This window comes from Labrus bergylta, chromosome 4 (assembly GCF_963930695.1).
Source record: "Labrus bergylta chromosome 4, fLabBer1.1, whole genome shotgun sequence".
NCBI classification, from domain to species: Eukaryota; Metazoa; Chordata; class Actinopteri; order Labriformes; family Labridae; genus Labrus; species Labrus bergylta.
Window position 1 is genome coordinate 6,798,737 of NC_089198.1, and position 19,463 is coordinate 6,818,199.

Consider the following 19,463-nt stretch of genomic DNA (forward strand, 5'->3'; position numbering starts at 1 on the left):
CATTTTCATTTAGCAACTCCTTCATAAATAGCAACTCTGGTGGGACTCGAACCCACAACCTTTGAATCACTTCTCTAGTGGTTTTGCCTAGAAGTCCAACGCGCTATCCATTGTGCCACAGAGCCATTTATGCCCGTGCTCATTTAGTGACGACGTAGCCAATTAGCGAGTTACAAAATAGCAGAAGTTGGTCACTTGGATCCAAAAGACTTGTGAACCTCAAACATCCATTGAATCAAATGCAAGATGGGTCCCCAATGAAGTACGGCCCCAATTAGTGTTCAAGACTTGTGACCCTCAAAGATCTATAGAATCAAAAGCAGGATGGGTCATCAACCAGGGAAGGTTGCAAAGGGAACCTGAATAGGCCTGCTTATGATGAAATTTAATACATTTCTTTGATGCATTTTCATTTAGCAACTCCTTCATAAATAGCAACTGTGGTGGGACTTGAACCCACAACCTTTGAATCACTTCTCTAGTGGTTTTGCCTAGAAGTCCAATGCGCTATCCATTGTGCCACAGAGCCATTTATGCCAATGCTTATTTAGTGACGACGTAGCCACTTAGCAAGTCAGAGACTAGCACAAGTTGGTCATTTGAATCCAAAAGACTTGTGAACCTCAAAGATCCATTGAATCAAACGCAAGATGGGTCACCAACCAAGGATGGTTGCAAAGGGCACCTGAATAGGCCTGCTTATGATGAAATTTAATACATTTCTTTGATGCATTTTTATTTAGCAACTCCTTCATAAATAGCAACTCTGGTGGGACTTGAACCCACAACCTTTGAATTACTTCTCTAGTGGTTTTGCCTAGAAGTCCAACGCGCTATCCATTGCGCCACAGCTCATTCAGGGATGATGTAGCCAATTAGCGACTTAGAAAATAGCAGAAGTTGGTCACTTGGATCCAAAAGACTTGTGAACCTCAAACATCCATTGAATCAAATGCAAGATGGGTCCTCAATGAAGTACGGCCCCAATTAGTGTTCAAGACTTGTGACCCTCAAAGATCTATAGAATCAAAAGCAAGATGGGTCATCAACCAAGGAAGGTTGCAAAGGGAACCTGAATAAGCCTGCTTATGATGAATTTGATGCATTTTCATTTAGCAACTCCTTCATAAATAGCAACTCTGGTGGGACTTGAACCCACAACCTTTGAATCACTTCTCTAGTGGTTTTGCAACGCGCAGTGGTTGTCCAACGCACTATCCATTGTGCCACAGAGCCATTTATGCCAGTGCTCATTTAGTGACGACGTATCCACTTAGCAAGTCAGAGACTAGCACAAGTTGGTCATTTGAATCCAAAAGACTTGTGAACCGCAACTCTGGTGGGACTTGAACCCACAACCTTTGAATCACTTCTCTAGTGGTTTTGCCTAGAAGTCCAACGCGCTATCCATTGTGCCACAGAGCCATTTATGCCAGTGCTCATTTAGTGACGATGTAGCCACTTAGCAAGTCAGAGACTAGCACAAGTTGGTCATTTGAATCCAAATGACTTGTGAACCTCAAACATCCATTGAATCAAATGCAAGATGGGTCCCCAATGAAGTACGGCCCCAATTAGTGTTCAAGACTTGTGACCCTCAAAGATCTATAGAATCAAAAGCAAGATGGGTCATCAACCAAGGACGGTTGCAAAGGGCACCTGAATAGGCCTGCTTATGATGAAATTTAATACATTTCTTTGATGCATTTTTATTTAGCAACTCCTTCATAAATAGCAACTCTGGTGGGACTTGAACCCACAACCTTTGAATCACTTCTCTAGTGGTTTTGCCTAGAAGTCCAACGCGCTATCCATTGTGCCACAGAGCCATTTATGCCCGTGCTCATTTAGTGACGACGTAGCCAATTAGCGAGTTAGAAAATAGCAGAAGTTGGTCACTTGGATCCAAAAGACTTGTGAACCTCAAACATCCATTGAATCAAATGCAAGATGGGTCCCCAATGAAGTATGGCCCCAATTAGTGTTCAAGACTTGTGACCCTCAAAGATCTATAGAATCAAAAGCAAGATGGGTCATCAACCAAGGATGGTTGCAAAGGGCACCTGAATAGGCCTGCTTATGATGAAGATTAATACATTTCCATTTAGCAACTCCTTCATAAATAGCAACTCTGGTGGGACTCAAACCCAAAACCTTTGAATCACTTCTCTTGTGGTTTTGCCTAGAAGTCCAATGCGCTATACATTGCGCCACAGAGCCATTTATGCCAGTGCTCATTCAGGGACGACGTAGCCAATTAGTGAGTTAGAAAATAGCAGAAGTTGGTCACTTGGATCCAAAAGACTTGTGAACCTCAAACATCCATTGAATCAAATGCAAGATGGGTCCCCAATGAAGTACGGCCCCAATTAGTGTTCAAGACTTGTGACCCTCAAAGATCTGTAGAATCAAAAGCAAGATGGGTCATCAACCAAGGAAGGTTGCAAAGGGAACCTGAATAAGCCTGCTTATGATGAATTTGATGCATTTTCATTTAGCAACTCCTTCATAAATAGCAACTCTGGTGGGACTTGAACCCACAACCTTTGAATCACTTCTCTAGTGGTTTTGCCTAGAAGTCCAATGCGCTATCCATTGTGCCACAGAGCCATTTATGCCAGTGCTCATTTAGTGACGACGTAGCCACTTAGCAAGTCAGAGACTAGCACAATTTGGTCATTTGAATCCAAAAGACTTGTGAACCTCAAAGATCCATTGAATCAAAAGCAAGATGGGTCATCAACCAAGGATTGTTGCAAAGGGAACCTGAATAGGCCTGCTTATGATGAAGTTTAATACATTTCTTTGATGCATTTTTATTTAGCAACTCCTTCATAAATAGCAACTCTGGTGGGACTTGAACCCACAACCTTTGAATCACTTCTCTAGTGGTTTTGCCTAGAAGTCCAACGCGCTATCCATTGTGCCACAGAGCCATTTATGCCCGTGCTCATTTAGTGACGACGTAGCCAATTAGCGAGTTAGAAAATAGCAGAAGTTGGTCACTTGGATCCAAAAGACTTGTGAACCTCAAACATCCATTGAATCAAATGCAAGATGGGTCCCCAATGAAGTATGGCCCCAATTAGTGTTCAAGACTTGTGACCCTCAAAGATCTATAGAATCAAAAGCAAGATGGGTCATCAACCAAGGATGGTTGCAAAGGGCACCTGAATAGGCCTGCTTATGATGAAGATTAATACATTTCCATTTAGCAACTCCTTCATAAATAGCAACTCTGGTGGGACTCAAACCCAAAACCTTTGAATTACTTCTCTTGTGGTTTTGCCTAGAAGTCCAATGCGCTATACATTGCGCCACAGAGCCATTTATGCCAGTGCTCATTCAGGGACGACGTAGCCAATTAGTGAGTTAGAAAATAGCAGAAGTTGGTCACTTGGATCCAAAAGACTTGTGAACCTCAAACATCCATTGAATCAAATGCAAGATGGGTCCCCAATGAAGTACGGCCCCAATTAGTGTTCAAGACTTGTGACCCTCAAAGATCTGTAGAATCAAAAGCAAGATGGGTCATCAACCAAGGAAGGTTGCAAAGGGAACCTGAATAAGCCTGCTTATGATGAATTTGATGCATTTTCATTTAGCAACTCCTTCATAAATAGCAACTCTGGTGGGACTTGAACCCACAACCTTTGAATCACTTCTCTAGTGGTTTTGCCTAGAAGTCCAATGCGCTATCCATTGTGCCACAGAGCCATTTATGCCAGTGCTCATTTAGTGACGACGTAGCCACTTAGCAAGTCAGAGACTAGCACAATTTGGTCATTTGAATCCAAAAGACTTGTGAACCTCAAAGATCCATTGAATCAAAAGCAAGATGGGTCATCAACCAAGGATTGTTGCAAAGGGAACCTGAATAGGCCTGCTTATGATGAAGTTTAATACATTTCTTTGATGCATTTTCATTTAGCAACTCCTTCATAAATAGCAACTCTGGTGGGACTCGAACCCACAACCTTTGAATCACTTCTCTAGTGGTTTTGCCTAGAAGTCCAACGCGCTATCCATTGTGCCACAGAGCCATTTATGCCAATGCTCATTTAGTGACGATGTAGCCACTTAGCAAGTCAGAGACTAGCACAAGTTGGTCATTTGGATCCAAAAGACTTGTGAACCTCAAACATCCATTGAATCAAGTGCAAGATGGGTCCCCAATGAAGTACGGCCCCAATTAGTGTTCAAGACTTGTGACCCTCAAAGATCTATAGAATCAAAAGCAAGATGGGTCATCAACCAAGGAAGGTTGCAAAGGGAACCTGAATAAGCCTGCTTATGATGAATTTGATGCATTTTCATTTAGCAACTCCTTCATAAATAGCAACTCTGGTGGGACTTGAACCCACAACCTTTGAATCACTTCTCTAGTGGTTTTGCAACGCGCAGTGGTTGTCCAACGCACTATCCATTGTGCCACAGAGCCATTTATGCCAGTGCTCATTTAGTGACGACGTATCCACTTAGCAAGTCAGAGACTAGCACAAGTTGGTCATTTGAATCCAAAAGACTTGTGAACCGCAACTCTGGTGGGACTTGAACCCACAACCTTTGAATCACTTCTCTAGTGGTTTTGCCTAGAAGTCCAACGCGCTATCCATTGTGCCACAGAGCCATTTATGCCAGTGCTCATTTAGTGACGATGTAGCCACTTAGCAAGTCAGAGACTAGCACAAGTTGGTCATTTGAATCCAAATGACTTGTGAACCTCAAACATCCATTGAATCAAATGCAAGATGGGTCCCCAATGAAGTACGGCCCCAATTAGTGTTCAAGACTTGTGACCCTCAAAGATCTATAGAATCAAAAGCAAGATGGGTCATCAACCAAGGACGGTTGCAAAGGGCACCTGAATAGGCCTGCTTATGATGAAATTTAATACATTTCTTTGATGCATTTTTATTTAGCAACTCCTTCATAAATAGCAACTCTGGTGGGACTTGAACCCACAACCTTTGAATCACTTCTCTAGTGGTTTTGCCTAGAAGTCCAACGCGCTATCCATTGTGCCACAGAGCCATTTATGCCTGTGCTCATTTAGTGACGACGTAGCCAATTAGCGAGTTAGAAAATAGCAGAAGTTGGTCACTTGGATCCAAAAGACTTGTGAACCTCAAACATCCATTGAATCAAATGCAAGATGGGTCCCCAATGAAGTATGGCCCCAATTAGTGTTCAAGACTTGTGACCCTCAAAGATCTATAGAATCAAAAGCAAGATGGGTCATCAACCAAGGATGGTTGCAAAGGGCACCTGAATAGGCCTGCTTATGATGAAGATTAATACATTTCCATTTAGCAACTCCTTCATAAATAGCAACTCTGGTGGGACTCAAACCCAAAACCTTTGAATCACTTCTCTTGTGGTTTTGCCTAGAAGTCCAATGCGCTATACATTGCGCCACAGAGCCATTTATGCCAGTGCTCATTCAGGGACGACGTAGCCAATTAGTGAGTTAGAAAATAGCAGAAGTTGGTCACTTGGATCCAAAAGACTTGTGAACCTCAAACATCCATTGAATCAAATGCAAGATGGGTCCCCAATGAAGTACGGCCCCAATTAGTGTTCAAGACTTGTGACCCTCAAAGATCTGTAGAATCAAAAGCAAGATGGGTCATCAACCAAGGAAGGTTGCAAAGGGAACCTGAATAAGCCTGCTTATGATGAATTTGATGCATTTTCATTTAGCAACTCCTTCATAAATAGCAACTCTGGTGGGACTTGAACCCACAACCTTTGAATCACTTCTCTAGTGGTTTTGCCTAGAAGTCCAATGCGCTATCCATTGTGCCACAGAGCCATTTATGCCAGTGCTCATTTAGTGACGACGTAGCCACTTAGCAAGTCAGAGACTAGCACAATTTGGTCATTTGAATCCAAAAGACTTGTGAACCTCAAAGATCCATTGAATCAAAAGCAAGATGGGTCATCAACCAAGGATTGTTGCAAAGGGAACCTGAATAGGCCTGCTTATGATGAAGTTTAATACATTTCTTTGATGCATTTTTATTTAGCAACTCCTTCATAAATAGCAACTCTGGTGGGACTTGAACCCACAACCTTTGAATCACTTCTCTAGTGGTTTTGCCTAGAAGTCCAACGCGCTATCCATTGTGCCACAGAGCCATTTATGCCCGTGCTCATTTAGTGACGACGTAGCCAATTAGCGAGTTAGAAAATAGCAGAAGTTGGTCACTTGGATCCAAAAGACTTGTGAACCTCAAACATCCATTGAATCAAATGCAAGATGGGTCCCCAATGAAGTATGGCCCCAATTAGTGTTCAAGACTTGTGACCCTCAAAGATCTATAGAATCAAAAGCAAGATGGGTCATCAACCAAGGATGGTTGCAAAGGGCACCTGAATAGGCCTGCTTATGATGAAGATTAATACATTTCCATTTAGCAACTCCTTCATAAATAGCAACTCTGGTGGGACTCAAACCCAAAACCTTTGAATTACTTCTCTTGTGGTTTTGCCTAGAAGTCCAATGCGCTATACATTGCGCCACAGAGCCATTTATGCCAGTGCTCATTCAGGGACGACGTAGCCAATTAGTGAGTTAGAAAATAGCAGAAGTTGGTCACTTGGATCCAAAAGACTTGTGAACCTCAAACATCCATTGAATCAAATGCAAGATGGGTCCCCAATGAAGTACGGCCCCAATTAGTGTTCAAGACTTGTGACCCTCAAAGATCTGTAGAATCAAAAGCAAGATGGGTCATCAACCAAGGAAGGTTGCAAAGGGAACCTGAATAAGCCTGCTTATGATGAATTTGATGCATTTTCATTTAGCAACTCCTTCATAAATAGCAACTCTGGTGGGACTTGAACCCACAACCTTTGAATCACTTCTCTAGTGGTTTTGCCTAGAAGTCCAATGCGCTATCCATTGTGCCACAGAGCCATTTATGCCAGTGCTCATTTAGTGACGACGTAGCCACTTAGCAAGTCAGAGACTAGCACAATTTGGTCATTTGAATCCAAAAGACTTGTGAACCTCAAAGATCCATTGAATCAAAAGCAAGATGGGTCATCAACCAAGGATTGTTGCAAAGGGAACCTGAATAGGCCTGCTTATGATGAAGTTTAATACATTTCTTTGATGCATTTTCATTTAGCAACTCCTTCATAAATAGCAACTCTGGTGGGACTCGAACCCACAACCTTTGAATCACTTCTCTAGTGGTTTTGCCTAGAAGTCCAACGCGCTATCCATTGTGCCACAGAGCCATTTATGCCAATGCTCATTTAGTGACGATGTAGCCACTTAGCAAGTCAGAGACTAGCACAAGTTGGTCATTTGGATCCAAAAGACTTGTGAACCTCAAACATCCATTGAATCAAGTGCAAGATGGGTCCCCAATGAAGTACGGCCCCAATTAGTGTTCAAGACTTGTGACCCTCAAAGATCTATAGAATCAAAAGCAAGATGGGTCATCAACCAAGGATGGTTGCAAAGGGCACCTGAATAGGCCTGCTTATGATGAAGTTTAATACATTTCTTTGATGCATTTTCATTTAGCAACTCCTTCATAAATAGCAACTCTGGTGGGACTCGAACCCACAACCTTTGAATCACTTCTCTAGTGATTTTGCCTAGAAGTCCAACGCGCTATCCATTGTGCCACAGAGCCATTTATGCCTGTGCTCATTTAGTGACGACGTAGCCAATTAGCGAGTTAAAAAACAGCAGAAGTTGGTCACTTGGATCCAAAAGACTTGTGAACCTCAAACATCCATTGAATCAAATGCAAGATGGGTCCCCAATGAAGTATGGCCCCAATTAGTGTTCAAGACTTGTGACCCTCAAAGATCTATAGAATCAAAAGCAAGATGGGTCATCAACCAAGGATGGTTGCAAAGGGCACCTGAATAGGCCTGCTTATGATGAAGATTAATACATTTCCATTTAGCAACTCCTTCATAAATAGCAACTCTGGTGGGACTCAAACCCACAACCTTTGAATCACTTCTCTTGTGGTTTTGCCTAGAAGTCCAATGCGCTATACATTGCGCCACAGAGCCATTTATGCCAGTGCTCATTCAGGGACGACGTAGCCAATTAGTGAGTTAGAAAATAGCAGAAGTTGGTCACTTGGATCCAAAAGACTTGTGAACCTCAAACATCCATTGAATCAAATGCAAGATGGGTCCCCAATGAAGTACGGCCCCAATTAGTGTTCAAGACTTGTGACCCTCAAAGATCTGTAGAATCAAAAGCAAGATGGGTCATCAACCAAGGAAGGTTGCAAAGGGAACCTGAATAAGCCTGCTTATGATGAATTTGATGCATTTTCATTTAGCAACTCCTTCATAAATAGCAACTCTGGTGGGACTTGAACCCACAACCTTTGAATCACTTCTCTAGTGGTTTTGCCTAGAAGTCCAATGCGCTATCCATTGTGCCACAGAGCCATTTATGCCAGTGCTCATTTAGTGACGACGTAGCCACTTAGCAAGTCAGAGACTAGCACAATTTGGTCATTTGAATCCAAAAGACTTGTGAACCTCAAAGATCCATTGAATCAAAAGCAAGATGGGTCATCAACCAAGGATTGTTGCAAAGGGAACCTGAATAGGCCTGCTTATGATGAAGTTTAATACATTTCTTTGATGCATTTTTATTTAGCAACTCCTTCATAAATAGCAACTCTGGTGGGACTTGAACCCACAACCTTTGAATCACTTCTCTAGTGGTTTTGCCTAGAAGTCCAACGCGCTATCCATTGTGCCACAGAGCCATTTATGCCTGTGCTCATTTAGTGACGACGTAGCCAATTAGCGAGTTAGAAAATAGCAGAAGTTGGTCACTTGGATCCAAAAGACTTGTGAACCTCAAACATCCATTGAATCAAATGCAAGATGGGTCCCCAATGAAGTATGGCCCCAATTAGTGTTCAAGACTTGTGACCCTCAAAGATCTATAGAATCAAAAGCAAGATGGGTCATCAACCAAGGATGGTTGCAAAGGGCACCTGAATAGGCCTGCTTATGATGAAGATTAATACATTTCCATTTAGCAACTCCTTCATAAATAGCAACTCTGGTGGGACTCAAACCCAAAACCTTTGAATTACTTCTCTTGTGGTTTTGCCTAGAAGTCCAATGCGCTATACATTGCGCCACAGAGCCATTTATGCCAGTGCTCATTCAGGGACGACGTAGCCAATTAGTGAGTTAGAAAATAGCAGAAGTTGGTCACTTGGATCCAAAAGACTTGTGAACCTCAAACATCCATTGAATCAAATGCAAGATGGGTCCCCAATGAAGTACGGCCCCAATTAGTGTTCAAGACTTGTGACCCTCAAAGATCTGTAGAATCAAAAGCAAGATGGGTCATCAACCAAGGAAGGTTGCAAAGGGAACCTGAATAAGCCTGCTTATGATGAATTTGATGCATTTTCATTTAGCAACTCCTTCATAAATAGCAACTCTGGTGGGACTTGAACCCACAACCTTTGAATCACTTCTCTAGTGGTTTTGCCTAGAAGTCCAATGCGCTATCCATTGTGCCACAGAGCCATTTATGCCAGTGCTCATTTAGTGACGACGTAGCCACTTAGCAAGTCAGAGACTAGCACAATTTGGTCATTTGAATCCAAAAGACTTGTGAACCTCAAAGATCCATTGAATCAAAAGCAAGATGGGTCATCAACCAAGGATTGTTGCAAAGGGAACCTGAATAGGCCTGCTTATGATGAAGTTTAATACATTTCTTTGATGCATTTTCATTTAGCAACTCCTTCATAAATAGCAACTCTGGTGGGACTCGAACCCACAACCTTTGAATCACTTCTCTAGTGGTTTTGCCTAGAAGTCCAACGCGCTATCCATTGTGCCACAGAGCCATTTATGCCAATGCTCATTTAGTGACGATGTAGCCACTTAGCAAGTCAGAGACTAGCACAAGTTGGTCATTTGGATCCAAAAGACTTGTGAACCTCAAACATCCATTGAATCAAGTGCAAGATGGGTCCCCAATGAAGTACGGCCCCAATTAGTGTTCAAGACTTGTGACCCTCAAAGATCTATAGAATCAAAAGCAAGATGGGTCATCAACCAAGGATGGTTGCAAAGGGCACCTGAATAGGCCTGCTTATGATGAAGTTTAATACATTTCTTTGATGCATTTTCATTTAGCAACTCCTTCATAAATAGCAACTCTGGTGGGACTCGAACCCACAACCTTTGAATCACTTCTCTAGTGATTTTGCCTAGAAGTCCAACGCGCTATCCATTGTGCCACAGAGCCATTTATGCCTGTGCTCATTTAGTGACGACGTAGCCAATTAGCGAGTTAAAAAACAGCAGAAGTTGGTCACTTGGATCCAAAAGACTTGTGAACCTCAAACATCCATTGAATCAAATGCAAGATGGGTCCCCAATGAAGTATGGCCCCAATTAGTGTTCAAGACTTGTGACCCTCAAAGATCTATAGAATCAAAAGCAAGATGGGTCATCAACCAAGGATGGTTGCAAAGGGCACCTGAATAGGCCTGCTTATGATGAAGATTAATACATTTCCATTTAGCAACTCCTTCATAAATAGCAACTCTGGTGGGACTCAAACCCACAACCTTTGAATCACTTCTCTTGTGGTTTTGCCTAGAAGTCCAATGCGCTATACATTGCGCCACAGAGCCATTTATGCCAGTGTTCATTCAGGGACGACGTAGCCAATTAGTGAGTTAGAAAATAGCAGAAGTTGGTCACTTGGATCCAAAAGACTTGTGAACCTCAAACATCCATTGAATCAAATGCAAGATGGGTCCCCAATGAAGTACGGCCCCAATTAGTGTTCAAGACTTGTGACCCTCAAAGATCTGTAGAATCAAAAGCAAGATGGGTCATCAACCAAGGAAGGTTGCAAAGGGAACCTGAATAAGCCTGCTTATGATGAATTTGATGCATTTTCATTTAGCAACTCCTTCTTAAATAGCAACTCTGGTGGGACTTGAACCCACAACCTTTGAATCACTTCTCTAGTGGTTTTGCCTAGAAGTCCAACGCGCTATCCATTGTGCCACAGAGCCATTTATGCCAGTGCTCATTTAGTGACGACGTAGCCACTTAGCAAGTCAGAGACTAGCACAAGTTGGTCATTTGAATCCAAAAGACTTGTGAACCTCAAAGATCCATTGAATCAAAAGCAAGATGGGTCATCAACCAAGGATTGTTGCAAAGGGAACCTGAATAGGCCTGCTTATGATGAAGTTTAATACATTTCTTTGATGCATTTTCATTTAGCAACTCCTTCATAAATAGCAACTCTGGTGGGACTCGAACCCACAACCTTTGAATCACTTCTCTAGTGGTTTTGCCTAGAAGTCCAACGCGCTATCCATTGTGCCACAGAGCCATTTATGCCAATGCTCATTTAGTGACGATGTAGCCACTTAGCAAGTCAGAGACTAGCACAAGTTGGTCATTTGAATCCAAAAGACTTGTGAACCTCAAAGATCCATTGAATCAAAAGCAAGATGGGTCACCAACCAAGGATTGTTGCAAAGGGCACCTGAATAGGCCTGCTTATGATGAAGTTTAATACATTTCTTTGATGCATTTTCATTTAGCAACTCCTTCATAAATAGCAACTCTGGTGGGACTCGAACCCACAACCTTTGAATCACTTCTCTAGTGGTTTTGCCTAGAAGTCCAACGCGCTATCCATTGTGCCACAGAGCCATTTATGCCCGTGCTCATTTAGTGACGATGTAGCCAATTAGCGAGTTACAAAATAGCAGAAGTTGGTCACTTGGATCCAAAAGACTTGTGAACCTCAAACATCCATTGAATCAAATGCAAGATGGGTCCCCAATGAAGTACGGCCCCAATTAGTGTTCAAGACTTGTGACCCTCAAAGATCTATAGAATCAAAAGCAAGATGGGTCATCAACCAAGGATGGTTGCAAAGGGCACCTGAATAGGCCTGCTTATGATGAAGTTTATTACATTTCTTTGATGCATTTTCATTTAGCAACTCCTTCATAAATAGCAACTCTGGTGGGACTCGAACCCACAACCTTTGAATCACTTCTCTAGTGGTTTTGCCTAGAAGTCCAACGCGCTATCCATTGTGCCACAGAGCCATTTATGCCAATGCTCATTTAGTGACGATGTAGCCACTTAGCAAGTCAGAGACTAGCACAAGTTGGTCATTTGAATCCAAAAGACTTGTGAACCGCAACTCTGGTGGGACTTGAACCCACAACCTTTGAATCACTTCTCTAGTAGTTTTGCCTAGAAGTCCAACGCGCTATCCATTGTGCCACAGAGCCATTTATGCCTGTGCTCATTTAGTGACGACGTAGCCAATTAGCGAGTTAGAAAATAGCAGAAGTTGGTCACTTGGATCCAAAAGACTTGTGAACCTCAAACATCCATTGAATCAAATGCAAGATGGGTCCCCAATGAAGTATGGCCCCAATTAGTGTTCAAGACTTGTGACCCTCAAAGATCTATAGAATCAAAAGCAAGATGGGTCATCAACCAAGGATGGTTGCAAAGGGCACCTGAATAGGCCTGCTTATGATGAAGATTAATACATTTCTTTGATGCATTTTCATTTAGCAACTCCTTCATAAATAGCAACTCTGGTGGGACTCGAACCCACAACCTTTGAATCACTTCTCTTGTGGTTTTGCCTAGAAGTCCAACGCGCTATCCATTGCGCCACAGAGCCAGTTATGCCAGTGCTCATTCAGGGACGACGTAGCCAATTAGCGAGTTAGAAAATAGCAGAAGTTGGTCACTTGGATCCAAAAGACTTGTGAACCTCAAACATCCATTGAATCAAATGCAAGATGGGTCCCCAATGAAGTACGGCCCCAATTAGTGTTCAAGACTTGTGACCCTCAAAGATCTATAGAATCAAAAGGAAGATGGGTCATCAACCAAGGAAGGTTGCAAAGGGAACCTGAATAAGCCTGCTTATGATGAATTTGATGCATTTTCATTTAGCAACTCCTTCATAAATAGCAACTCTGGTGGGACTCGAACCCACAACCTTTGAATCACTTCTCTAGTGGTTTTGCCTAGAAGTCCAACGCGCTATCCATTGTGCCACAGAGCCATTTATGCCAATGCTCATTTAGTGACGATGTAGCCACTTAGCAAGTCAGAGACTAGCACAAGTTGGTCATTTGAATCCAAAAGACTTGTGAACCGCAACTCTGGTGGGACTTGAACCCACAACCTTTGAATCACTTCTCTAGTAGTTTTGCCTAGAAGTCCAACGCGCTATCCATTGTGCCACAGAGCCATTTATGCCTGTGCTCATTTAGTGACGACGTAGCCAATTAGCGAGTTAGAAAATAGCAGAAGTTGGTCACTTGGATCCAAAAGACTTGTGAACCTCAAACATCCATTGAATCAAATGCAAGATGGGTCCCCAATGAAGTATGGCCCCAATTAGTGTTCAAGACTTGTGACCCTCAAAGATCTATAGAATCAAAAGCAAGATGGGTCATCAACCAAGGAAGGTTGCAAAGGGAACCTGAATAGGCCTGCTTATGATGAAGATTAATACATTTCTTTGATGCATTTTCATTTAGCAACTCCTTCATAAATAGCAACTCTGGTGGGACTCGAACCCACAACCTTTGAATCACCTCTCTTGTGGTTTTGCCTAGAAGTCCAACGCGCTATCCATTGCGCCACAGAGCCATTTATGCCAGTGCTCATTCAGGGACGACGTAGCCAATTAGCGAGTTAGAAAATAGCAGAAGTTGGTCACTTGGATCCAAAAGACTTGTGAACCTCAAACATCCATTGAATCAAATGCAAGATGGGTCCCCAATGAAGTACGGCCCCAATTAGTGTTCAAGACTTGTGACCCTCAAAGATCTATAGAATCAAAAGCAAGATGGGTCATCAACCAAGGAAGGTTGCAAAGGGAACCTGAATAAGCCTGCTTATGATGAATTTGATGCATTTTCATTTAGCAACTCCTTCATAAATAGCAACTCTGGTGGGACTTGAACCCACAACCTTTGAATCACTTCTCTAGTGGTTTTGCCTAGAAGTCCAACGCGCTATCCATTGTGCCACAGAGCCATTTATGCCAGTGCTCATTTAGTGACGATGTAGCCACTTAGCAAGTCAGAGACTAGCACAAGTTGGTCACTTGGATCCAAAAGACTTGTGAACCTCAAAGATCCATTGAATCATAAGCAAGATGGTTCATCAACCAAGGATTGTTGCAAAGGGAACCTGAATAGGCCTGCTTATGATGAAGTTCAATACATTTCTTTGATGCATTTTCATTTAGCAACTCCTTCATAAATAGCAACTCTGGTGGGACTCGAACCCACAACCTTTGAATCACTTCTCTAGTGGTTTTGCCTAGAAGTCCAACGCGCTATCCATTGCGCCACAGAGCCATTTATGCAAGTGCTCATTCAGGGACGACGTAGCCAATTAGCGAGTTAGAAAATAGCAGAAGTTGGTCACTTGGATCCAAAAGACTTGTGAACCGCAACTCTGGTGGGACTTGAACCCACAACCTTTGAATCACTTCTCTAGTGGTTTTGCCTAGAAGTCTATCACAAGTCTATCCATTGTGCCACAGAGCCATTTATGCCAGTGCTCATTTAGTGACGATGTAGCCACTTAGCAAGTCAGAGACTAGCACAAGTTGGTCATTTGAATCCAAATGACTTGTGAACCTCAAACATCCATTGAATCAAATGCAAGATGGGTCCCCAATGAAGTACGGCCCCAATTAGTGTTCAAGACTTGTGACCCTCAAAGATCTATAGAATCAAAAGCAAGATGGGTCATCAACCATGGACGGTTGCAAAGGGCACCTGAATAGGCCTGCTTATGATGAAGATTAATACATTTCTTTGATGCATTTTTATTTAGCAACTCCTTCATAAATAGCAACTCTGGTGGGACTTGAACCCACAACCTTTGAATCACTTCTCTAGTGGTTTTGCCTAGAAGTCCAACGCGCTATCCATTGTGCCACAGAGCCATTTATGCCTGTGCTCATTTAGTGACGACGTAGCCAATTAGCGAGTTAGAAAATAGCAGAAGTTGGTCACTTGGATCCAAAAGACTTGTGAACCTCAAACATCCATTGAATCAAATGCAAGATGGGTCCCCAATGAAGTACGGCCCCAATTAGTGTTCAAGACTTGTGACCCTCAAAGATCTATAGAATCAAAAGCAAGATGGGTCATCAACCAAGGATGGTTGCAAAGGGCACCTGAATAGGCCTGCTTATGATGAAGATTAATACATTTCTTTGATGCATTTTCATTTAGCAACTCCTTCATAAATAGCAACTCTGGTGGGACTTGAACCCACAACCTTTGAATCACTTCTCTTGTGGTTTTGCCTAGAAGTCCAACGCGCTATCCATTGCGCCACAGAGCCATTTATGCCAGTGCTCATTCAGGGACGACGTAGCCAATTAGCGAGTTAGAAAATAGCAGAAGTTGGTCACTTGGATCCAAAAGACTTGTGAACCTCAAACATCCATTGAATCAAATGCAAGATGGGCCCTCAATGAAGTACGGCCCCAATTAGTGTTAAAGACTTGTGACCCTCAAAGATCTATAGAATCAAAAGCAAGATGGGTCATCAACCAAGGATGGTTGCAAAGGGAACCTGAATAAGCCTGCTTATGATGAATTTGATGCATTTTCATTTAGCAACTCCTTCATAAATAGCAACTCTGGTGGGACTCGAACCCACAACCTTTGAATCACTTCTCTAGTGGTTTTGCCTAGAAGTCCAACGCGCTATCCATTGCGCCACAGAGCCATTTATGCAAGTGCTCATTCAGGGACGACGTAGCCAATTAGCGAGTTAGAAAATAGCAGAAGTTGGTCACTTGGATCCAAAAGACTTGTGAACCGCAACTCTGGTGGGACTTGAACCCACAACCTTTGAATCACTTCTCTAGTGGTTTTGCCTAGAAGTCCATCGCGCTATCCATTGTGCCACAGAGCCATTTATACCAGTGCTCATTTAGTGACGATGTAGCCACTTAGCAAGTCAGAGACTAGCACAAGTTGGTCACTTGGATCCAAAAGACTTGTGAACCTCAAACATCCATTGAATCAAGTGCAAGATGGGTCCCCAATGAAGTACGGCCCCAATTAGTGTTCAAGACTTGTGACCCTCAAAGATCTATAGAATCAAAAGCAAGATGGGTCATCAACCAAGGATGGTTGCAAAGGGCACCTGAATAGGCCTGCTTATGATGAAGTTTAATACATTTCTTTGATGCATTTTCATTTAGCAACTCCTTCATAAATAGCAACTCTGGTGGGACTCGAACCCACAACCTTTGAATCACTTCTCTAGTGATTTTGCCTAGAAGTCCAACGCGCTATCCATTGTGCCACAGAGCCATTTATGCCAGTGCTCATTTAGTGACGACGTAGCCAATTAGCGAGTTAGAAAATAGCAGAAGTTGGTCACTTGGATCCAAAAGACTTGTGAACCTCAAACATCCATTGAATCAAATGCAAGATGGGTCCCCAATGAAGTATGGCCCCAATTAGTGTTCAAGACTTGTGACCCTCAAAGATCTATAGAATCAAAAGCAAGATGGGTCATCAACCAAGGATGGTTGCAAAGGGCACCTGAATAGGCCTGCTTATGATGAAGATTAATACATTTCCATTTACCAACTCCTTCATAAATAGCAACTCTGGTGGGACTCAAACCCACAACCTTTGAATCACTTCTCTTGTGGTTTTGCCTAGAAGTCCAATGCGCTATACATTGCGCCACAGAGCCATTTATGCCAGTGTTCATTCAGGGACGACGTAGCCAATTAGTGAGTTAGAAAATAGCAGAAGTTGGTCACTTGGATCCAAAAGACTTGTGAACCTCAAACATCCATTGAATCAAATGCAAGATGGGTCCCCAATGAAGTACGGCCCCAATTAGTGTTCAAGACTTGTGACCCTCAAAGATCTGTAGAATCAAAAGCAAGATGGGTCATCAACCAAGGAAGGTTGCAAAGGGAACCTGAATAAGCCTGCTTATGATGAATTTGATGCATTTTCATTTAGCAACTCCTTCATAAATAGCAACTCTGGTGGGACTTGAACCCACAACCTTTGAATCACTTCTCTAGTGGTTTTGCCTAGAAGTCCAATGCGCTATCCATTGTGCCACAGAGCCATTTATGCCAGTGCTCATTTAGTGACGACGTAGCCACTTAGCAAGTCAGAGACTAGCACAAGTTGGTCATTTGAATCCAAAAGACTTGTGAACCTCAAAGATCCATTGAATCAAAAGCAAGATGGGTCATCAACCAAGGATTGTTGCAAAGGGAACCTGAATAGGCCTGCTTATGATGAAGTTTAATACATTTCTTTGATGCATTTTCATTTAGCAACTCCTTCATAAATAGCAACTCTGGTGGGACTCGAACCCACAACCTTTGAATCACTTCTCTAGTGGTTTTGCCTAGAAGTCCAACGCGCTATCCATTGTGCCACAGAGCCATTCATGCCAATGCTCATTTAGTGACGATGTAGCCACTTAGCAAGTCAGAGACTAGCACAAGTTGGTCATTTGAATCCAAAAGACTTGTGAACCTCAAAGATCCATTGAATCAAAAGCAAGATGGGTCACCAACCAAGGATTGTTGCAAAGGGCACCTGAATAGGCCTGCTTATGATGAAGTTTAATACATTTCTTTGATGCATTTTCATTTAGCAACTCCTTCATATATAGCAACTCTGGTGGGACTCGAACCCACAACCTTTGAATCACTTCTCTAGTGGTTTTGCCTAGAAGTCCAACGCGCTATCCATTGTGCCACAGAGCCATTTATGCCAATACTCATTTAGTGACGATGTAGCCACTTAGCAAGTCAGAGACTAGCACAAGTTGGTCATTTGAATCCAAAAGACTTGTGAACCTCAAAGATCCATTGAATCAAAAGCAAGATGGGTCACCAACCAAGGATTGTTGCAAAGGGCACCTGAATAGGCCTGCTTATGATGAAGTTTAATACATTTCTTTGATGCATTTTCATTTAGCAACTCCTTCATAAATAGCAACTCTGGTGGGACTCGAACCCACAACCTTTGAATCACTTCTCTAGTGGTTTTGCCTAGAAGTCCAACGCGCTATCCATTGTGCCACAGAGCCATTTATGCCCGTGCTCATTTAGTGACGACGTAGCCAATTAGCGAGTTACAAAATAGCAGAAGTTGGTCACTTGGATCCAAAAGACTTGTGAACCTCAAACATCCATTGAATCAAATGCAAGATGGGTCCCCAATGAAGTACGGCCCCAATTAGTGTTCAAGACTTGTGACCCTCAAAGATCTATAGAATCAAAAGCAAGATGGGTCATCAACCAAGGATGGTTGCAAAGGGCACCTTTGATGCATTTTCATTTAGCAACTCCTTCATAAATAGCAACTCTGGTGGGACTCGAACCCACAACCTTTGAATCACTTCTCTAGTGGTTTTGCCTAGAAGTCCAACGCGCTATCCATTGTGCCACAGAGCCATTTATGCCAATGCTCATTTAGTGACGATGTAGCCACTTAGCAAGTCAGAGACTAGCACAAGTTGGTCATTTGAATCCAAAAGACTTATGAACCGCAACTCTGGTGGGACTTGAACCCACAACCTTTGAATCACTTCTCTAGTGGTTTTGCCTAGAAGTCCAACGCGCTATCCATTGTGCCACAGAGCCATTTATGCCAGTGCTCATTTAGTGACGATGTAGCCACTTAGCAAGTCAGAGACTAGCACAAGTTGGTCACTTGGATCCAAAAGACTTGTGAACCTCAAACATCCATTGAATAGAATGCAAGATGGGTCCCCAATGAAGTACGGCCCCAATTAGTGTTCAAGACTTGTGACCCACAAAGATCTATAGAATCAAAAGCAAGATGGGTCATCAACCAAGGATGGTTGCAAAGGGCACCTGAATAGGCCTGCTTATGATGAAGATTAATACATTTCTTTGATGCATTTTCATTTAGCAACTCCTTCATAAAAAGCAACTCTGGTGGGACTTGAACCCACAACCTTTGAATCACTTCTCTAGTGGTTTTGCCTAGAAGTCCAACGCGCTATCCATTGTGCCACAGAGCCATTTATGCCAGTGCTCATTTAGTGACGATGTAGCCACTTAGCAAGTCAGAGACTAGCACAAGTTGGTCACTTGGATCCAAAAGACTTGTGAACCTCAAACATCCATTGAATCAAGTGCAAGATGGGTCCCCAATGAAGTATGGCCCCAATTAGTGTTCAAGACTTGTGACCCTCAAAGATCTATAGAATCAAAAGCAAGATGGGTCATCAACCAAGGAAGGTTGCAAAGGGAACCTGAATAAGCCTGCTTATGATGAAGTTTAATACATTTCTTTGATGCATTTTCATTTAGCAACTCCTTCATAAATAGCAACTCTGGTGGGACTTGAACCCACAACCTTTGAATCACTTCTCTAGTGGTT

At 42.6% G+C, this 19,463-nt stretch overlaps 1 protein-coding gene and 41 non-coding genes across 45 annotated transcripts in view; 1 reads left to right on the forward strand and 41 right to left on the reverse strand.

The window, feature by feature from the left end:
* Positions 1 to 19,463, forward strand: part of LOC110002145 (ATP-dependent 6-phosphofructokinase, platelet type) — a 66,625-nt gene that overhangs the window by 22,349 nt on the left and 24,813 nt on the right. The gene's annotated exons all lie outside the window — the stretch shown is intronic.
* Positions 32 to 125, reverse strand: trnar-ucu (transfer RNA arginine (anticodon UCU)). The gene is made up of 2 exons: positions 89 to 125; positions 32 to 67 (listed from the first exon to the last, which is right to left on the reverse strand). It is a non-coding gene; the product is annotated as a tRNA-Arg (tRNA).
* On the reverse strand, positions 1,332 to 1,425 carry trnar-ucu (transfer RNA arginine (anticodon UCU)). Its single transcript has 2 exons — positions 1,389 to 1,425; positions 1,332 to 1,367 (listed from the first exon to the last, which is right to left on the reverse strand). It is a non-coding gene; the product is annotated as a tRNA-Arg (tRNA).
* On the reverse strand, positions 1,736 to 1,829 carry trnar-ucu (transfer RNA arginine (anticodon UCU)). The gene is made up of 2 exons: positions 1,793 to 1,829; positions 1,736 to 1,771 (listed from the first exon to the last, which is right to left on the reverse strand). It is a non-coding gene; the product is annotated as a tRNA-Arg (tRNA).
* On the reverse strand, positions 2,517 to 2,610 carry trnar-ucu (transfer RNA arginine (anticodon UCU)). The gene is made up of 2 exons: positions 2,574 to 2,610; positions 2,517 to 2,552 (listed from the first exon to the last, which is right to left on the reverse strand). It is a non-coding gene; the product is annotated as a tRNA-Arg (tRNA).
* Positions 2,843 to 2,936, reverse strand: trnar-ucu (transfer RNA arginine (anticodon UCU)). The gene is made up of 2 exons: positions 2,900 to 2,936; positions 2,843 to 2,878 (listed from the first exon to the last, which is right to left on the reverse strand). It is a non-coding gene; the product is annotated as a tRNA-Arg (tRNA).
* trnar-ucu (transfer RNA arginine (anticodon UCU)) lies at positions 3,624 to 3,717 on the reverse strand. Its single transcript has 2 exons — positions 3,681 to 3,717; positions 3,624 to 3,659 (listed from the first exon to the last, which is right to left on the reverse strand). It is a non-coding gene; the product is annotated as a tRNA-Arg (tRNA).
* Positions 3,950 to 4,043, reverse strand: trnar-ucu (transfer RNA arginine (anticodon UCU)). Its single transcript has 2 exons — positions 4,007 to 4,043; positions 3,950 to 3,985 (listed from the first exon to the last, which is right to left on the reverse strand). It is a non-coding gene; the product is annotated as a tRNA-Arg (tRNA).
* On the reverse strand, positions 4,537 to 4,630 carry trnar-ucu (transfer RNA arginine (anticodon UCU)). Its single transcript has 2 exons — positions 4,594 to 4,630; positions 4,537 to 4,572 (listed from the first exon to the last, which is right to left on the reverse strand). It is a non-coding gene; the product is annotated as a tRNA-Arg (tRNA).
* Positions 4,941 to 5,034, reverse strand: trnar-ucu (transfer RNA arginine (anticodon UCU)). Its single transcript has 2 exons — positions 4,998 to 5,034; positions 4,941 to 4,976 (listed from the first exon to the last, which is right to left on the reverse strand). It is a non-coding gene; the product is annotated as a tRNA-Arg (tRNA).
* trnar-ucu (transfer RNA arginine (anticodon UCU)) lies at positions 5,722 to 5,815 on the reverse strand. Its single transcript has 2 exons — positions 5,779 to 5,815; positions 5,722 to 5,757 (listed from the first exon to the last, which is right to left on the reverse strand). It is a non-coding gene; the product is annotated as a tRNA-Arg (tRNA).
* On the reverse strand, positions 6,048 to 6,141 carry trnar-ucu (transfer RNA arginine (anticodon UCU)). Its single transcript has 2 exons — positions 6,105 to 6,141; positions 6,048 to 6,083 (listed from the first exon to the last, which is right to left on the reverse strand). It is a non-coding gene; the product is annotated as a tRNA-Arg (tRNA).
* Positions 6,829 to 6,922, reverse strand: trnar-ucu (transfer RNA arginine (anticodon UCU)). Its single transcript has 2 exons — positions 6,886 to 6,922; positions 6,829 to 6,864 (listed from the first exon to the last, which is right to left on the reverse strand). It is a non-coding gene; the product is annotated as a tRNA-Arg (tRNA).
* trnar-ucu (transfer RNA arginine (anticodon UCU)) lies at positions 7,155 to 7,248 on the reverse strand. The gene is made up of 2 exons: positions 7,212 to 7,248; positions 7,155 to 7,190 (listed from the first exon to the last, which is right to left on the reverse strand). It is a non-coding gene; the product is annotated as a tRNA-Arg (tRNA).
* Positions 7,559 to 7,652, reverse strand: trnar-ucu (transfer RNA arginine (anticodon UCU)). Its single transcript has 2 exons — positions 7,616 to 7,652; positions 7,559 to 7,594 (listed from the first exon to the last, which is right to left on the reverse strand). It is a non-coding gene; the product is annotated as a tRNA-Arg (tRNA).
* On the reverse strand, positions 8,340 to 8,433 carry trnar-ucu (transfer RNA arginine (anticodon UCU)). The gene is made up of 2 exons: positions 8,397 to 8,433; positions 8,340 to 8,375 (listed from the first exon to the last, which is right to left on the reverse strand). It is a non-coding gene; the product is annotated as a tRNA-Arg (tRNA).
* trnar-ucu (transfer RNA arginine (anticodon UCU)) lies at positions 8,666 to 8,759 on the reverse strand. The gene is made up of 2 exons: positions 8,723 to 8,759; positions 8,666 to 8,701 (listed from the first exon to the last, which is right to left on the reverse strand). It is a non-coding gene; the product is annotated as a tRNA-Arg (tRNA).
* Positions 9,447 to 9,540, reverse strand: trnar-ucu (transfer RNA arginine (anticodon UCU)). Its single transcript has 2 exons — positions 9,504 to 9,540; positions 9,447 to 9,482 (listed from the first exon to the last, which is right to left on the reverse strand). It is a non-coding gene; the product is annotated as a tRNA-Arg (tRNA).
* Positions 9,773 to 9,866, reverse strand: trnar-ucu (transfer RNA arginine (anticodon UCU)). Its single transcript has 2 exons — positions 9,830 to 9,866; positions 9,773 to 9,808 (listed from the first exon to the last, which is right to left on the reverse strand). It is a non-coding gene; the product is annotated as a tRNA-Arg (tRNA).
* On the reverse strand, positions 10,177 to 10,270 carry trnar-ucu (transfer RNA arginine (anticodon UCU)). Its single transcript has 2 exons — positions 10,234 to 10,270; positions 10,177 to 10,212 (listed from the first exon to the last, which is right to left on the reverse strand). It is a non-coding gene; the product is annotated as a tRNA-Arg (tRNA).
* On the reverse strand, positions 10,958 to 11,051 carry trnar-ucu (transfer RNA arginine (anticodon UCU)). Its single transcript has 2 exons — positions 11,015 to 11,051; positions 10,958 to 10,993 (listed from the first exon to the last, which is right to left on the reverse strand). It is a non-coding gene; the product is annotated as a tRNA-Arg (tRNA).
* Positions 11,284 to 11,377, reverse strand: trnar-ucu (transfer RNA arginine (anticodon UCU)). Its single transcript has 2 exons — positions 11,341 to 11,377; positions 11,284 to 11,319 (listed from the first exon to the last, which is right to left on the reverse strand). It is a non-coding gene; the product is annotated as a tRNA-Arg (tRNA).
* Positions 11,610 to 11,703, reverse strand: trnar-ucu (transfer RNA arginine (anticodon UCU)). Its single transcript has 2 exons — positions 11,667 to 11,703; positions 11,610 to 11,645 (listed from the first exon to the last, which is right to left on the reverse strand). It is a non-coding gene; the product is annotated as a tRNA-Arg (tRNA).
* Positions 12,014 to 12,107, reverse strand: trnar-ucu (transfer RNA arginine (anticodon UCU)). The gene is made up of 2 exons: positions 12,071 to 12,107; positions 12,014 to 12,049 (listed from the first exon to the last, which is right to left on the reverse strand). It is a non-coding gene; the product is annotated as a tRNA-Arg (tRNA).
* Positions 12,203 to 12,296, reverse strand: trnar-ucu (transfer RNA arginine (anticodon UCU)). The gene is made up of 2 exons: positions 12,260 to 12,296; positions 12,203 to 12,238 (listed from the first exon to the last, which is right to left on the reverse strand). It is a non-coding gene; the product is annotated as a tRNA-Arg (tRNA).
* trnar-ucu (transfer RNA arginine (anticodon UCU)) lies at positions 12,607 to 12,700 on the reverse strand. Its single transcript has 2 exons — positions 12,664 to 12,700; positions 12,607 to 12,642 (listed from the first exon to the last, which is right to left on the reverse strand). It is a non-coding gene; the product is annotated as a tRNA-Arg (tRNA).
* trnar-ucu (transfer RNA arginine (anticodon UCU)) lies at positions 12,997 to 13,090 on the reverse strand. Its single transcript has 2 exons — positions 13,054 to 13,090; positions 12,997 to 13,032 (listed from the first exon to the last, which is right to left on the reverse strand). It is a non-coding gene; the product is annotated as a tRNA-Arg (tRNA).
* trnar-ucu (transfer RNA arginine (anticodon UCU)) lies at positions 13,186 to 13,279 on the reverse strand. The gene is made up of 2 exons: positions 13,243 to 13,279; positions 13,186 to 13,221 (listed from the first exon to the last, which is right to left on the reverse strand). It is a non-coding gene; the product is annotated as a tRNA-Arg (tRNA).
* Positions 13,590 to 13,683, reverse strand: trnar-ucu (transfer RNA arginine (anticodon UCU)). The gene is made up of 2 exons: positions 13,647 to 13,683; positions 13,590 to 13,625 (listed from the first exon to the last, which is right to left on the reverse strand). It is a non-coding gene; the product is annotated as a tRNA-Arg (tRNA).
* trnar-ucu (transfer RNA arginine (anticodon UCU)) lies at positions 13,980 to 14,073 on the reverse strand. Its single transcript has 2 exons — positions 14,037 to 14,073; positions 13,980 to 14,015 (listed from the first exon to the last, which is right to left on the reverse strand). It is a non-coding gene; the product is annotated as a tRNA-Arg (tRNA).
* trnar-ucu (transfer RNA arginine (anticodon UCU)) lies at positions 14,306 to 14,399 on the reverse strand. Its single transcript has 2 exons — positions 14,363 to 14,399; positions 14,306 to 14,341 (listed from the first exon to the last, which is right to left on the reverse strand). It is a non-coding gene; the product is annotated as a tRNA-Arg (tRNA).
* Positions 14,902 to 14,995, reverse strand: trnar-ucu (transfer RNA arginine (anticodon UCU)). The gene is made up of 2 exons: positions 14,959 to 14,995; positions 14,902 to 14,937 (listed from the first exon to the last, which is right to left on the reverse strand). It is a non-coding gene; the product is annotated as a tRNA-Arg (tRNA).
* Positions 15,306 to 15,399, reverse strand: trnar-ucu (transfer RNA arginine (anticodon UCU)). Its single transcript has 2 exons — positions 15,363 to 15,399; positions 15,306 to 15,341 (listed from the first exon to the last, which is right to left on the reverse strand). It is a non-coding gene; the product is annotated as a tRNA-Arg (tRNA).
* Positions 15,696 to 15,789, reverse strand: trnar-ucu (transfer RNA arginine (anticodon UCU)). The gene is made up of 2 exons: positions 15,753 to 15,789; positions 15,696 to 15,731 (listed from the first exon to the last, which is right to left on the reverse strand). It is a non-coding gene; the product is annotated as a tRNA-Arg (tRNA).
* Positions 16,289 to 16,382, reverse strand: trnar-ucu (transfer RNA arginine (anticodon UCU)). Its single transcript has 2 exons — positions 16,346 to 16,382; positions 16,289 to 16,324 (listed from the first exon to the last, which is right to left on the reverse strand). It is a non-coding gene; the product is annotated as a tRNA-Arg (tRNA).
* On the reverse strand, positions 17,070 to 17,163 carry trnar-ucu (transfer RNA arginine (anticodon UCU)). The gene is made up of 2 exons: positions 17,127 to 17,163; positions 17,070 to 17,105 (listed from the first exon to the last, which is right to left on the reverse strand). It is a non-coding gene; the product is annotated as a tRNA-Arg (tRNA).
* On the reverse strand, positions 17,396 to 17,489 carry trnar-ucu (transfer RNA arginine (anticodon UCU)). The gene is made up of 2 exons: positions 17,453 to 17,489; positions 17,396 to 17,431 (listed from the first exon to the last, which is right to left on the reverse strand). It is a non-coding gene; the product is annotated as a tRNA-Arg (tRNA).
* On the reverse strand, positions 17,722 to 17,815 carry trnar-ucu (transfer RNA arginine (anticodon UCU)). Its single transcript has 2 exons — positions 17,779 to 17,815; positions 17,722 to 17,757 (listed from the first exon to the last, which is right to left on the reverse strand). It is a non-coding gene; the product is annotated as a tRNA-Arg (tRNA).
* trnar-ucu (transfer RNA arginine (anticodon UCU)) lies at positions 18,048 to 18,141 on the reverse strand. The gene is made up of 2 exons: positions 18,105 to 18,141; positions 18,048 to 18,083 (listed from the first exon to the last, which is right to left on the reverse strand). It is a non-coding gene; the product is annotated as a tRNA-Arg (tRNA).
* Positions 18,415 to 18,508, reverse strand: trnar-ucu (transfer RNA arginine (anticodon UCU)). The gene is made up of 2 exons: positions 18,472 to 18,508; positions 18,415 to 18,450 (listed from the first exon to the last, which is right to left on the reverse strand). It is a non-coding gene; the product is annotated as a tRNA-Arg (tRNA).
* trnar-ucu (transfer RNA arginine (anticodon UCU)) lies at positions 18,604 to 18,697 on the reverse strand. Its single transcript has 2 exons — positions 18,661 to 18,697; positions 18,604 to 18,639 (listed from the first exon to the last, which is right to left on the reverse strand). It is a non-coding gene; the product is annotated as a tRNA-Arg (tRNA).
* On the reverse strand, positions 19,008 to 19,101 carry trnar-ucu (transfer RNA arginine (anticodon UCU)). Its single transcript has 2 exons — positions 19,065 to 19,101; positions 19,008 to 19,043 (listed from the first exon to the last, which is right to left on the reverse strand). It is a non-coding gene; the product is annotated as a tRNA-Arg (tRNA).